Below are 1,671 nucleotides of genomic sequence, written 5' to 3'. Positions count from 1 at the left end.
CTTTAAGAACAAAATAATCTCTAATTTATAGAGTCAATACTTAAAAATAAATTTAAAAAAACTATTTTAATTTTAATTTTTTTAAAAAATAAAGAGTGAGTTTTGAAGAACCAAATTCACTCTTTATTTCTAATTAACAATGATTATATTTAATAAGTTACAAATTTAAATACTCTACAATTTAAATTATTCAAATTACATTTAAATTGATTGGTCATTAGCATATAAAAAAATTATATCATATAAGATATGAGGAGAAATCAATAAATATATATTAAAAAAACAAAATGAAGAGCTAAAATTAAAAACATTGTTAAAGTGCATAAAAAATATTTTCTAAATTTAGAGATGCTCTCTATTATTCATAAGATACTCTATTAAAATAGAATGTCTCTTAATCTATGCTCTCACATAATCCTTCCGAGTAGTTGTACACAATTCGAATTAAATAAAGCGTAATGTACGATATCAAATAGTACTAAAAAATTGGAATTCTGTCAAAATTTAGCTCTTGTTTGACTCTCTTCATTTCAAAACTTTTTATTTCTTATACTTATTTTCAACTACACATTCATTCAATTAAATATTTTGCACACAAATCTAAAACTTTTTTTTTTTTTTAAATTTTCTAACCATACACTCTTAAAAAAATCACTATTCAAAATATCAATTTCCCTAAATTTTTGACCATCAAACATGAGCTTAGCCTATTACATTGCCAAGCTTTAATTGGTACAGCATACAACGTATGATGTTTTGATTCGAGTGCGGTGAAAGGTGTTTGCGAATGGAATTAAATTACTTGTACAATGATTTTGTACAACTAGTAGCATCTCTCTTGCGAATGTTTATATGTTGAGATGAAAATAAAGTTTTGTGAAATTGTGAGTACAACAAGATCATTCTAGAAACTCGACACAATTAGGGAGCAAAACAACTATCGTAAATAAAAATGAAATTAATCATTCTAAAACATGAACACAGAAATCATATTACTAACATTTTTTAATCAAAACTCAAACAATATGCCTTTTATATTACATATAGAAAATTCATATATATATATATATATATATATAACATTACAAGAAAATTTTGCTCAAGTTGGATGTAGCCCATGTTCGGTGTAGATTAAAATCTACAGAATATCCCAAATCAAAGTCAACAATTAATTTTAACTATACATTTTATGAGATCTATAATTTTTCAATCACACATTTCATCAACTTTTATTAATATTTACTAAAAATTTGATTTTAATCCACGCTAAATAGGAGCGTAATATACATGTTTGGCACTTCTTCTTAAAGGGTTCAAAAAAGGGAATCACTGCTTCGGATGCAATGTCACCAGCTTCATCTTCGGATTCATCAATAGTATGGAAAGCTTAATCTTTATAGTATTTAGCCTTGTCTAGTAACTCATTCTACTTGAGCACATTACATGCAACACACACAAATATAGGGTTATTAGCACAAAACGTCCATAAGTTTAATATTCGAGAAAATTGCAACCGAGGTACCAAACCTTTCGTTTATTAGCAGACTTTGTCCAAACCTTTAGTTTATGTCAACCACAGTCTCAAACTTTTCAAAAATATGCACCGGGGGTTCAAATGGATGGAAACCGTCCGTTTGATCGTTAGTTGACTAGAAAAGTCAAAATTTGACC

The sequence above is a fragment of the Olea europaea genome, chromosome 1 (assembly GCF_002742605.1).
Source record: "Olea europaea var. sylvestris chromosome 1, O_europaea_v1, whole genome shotgun sequence".
NCBI classification, from domain to species: Eukaryota; Viridiplantae; Streptophyta; class Magnoliopsida; order Lamiales; family Oleaceae; genus Olea; species Olea europaea.
This window is presented reverse-complemented; position numbering follows the sequence as displayed.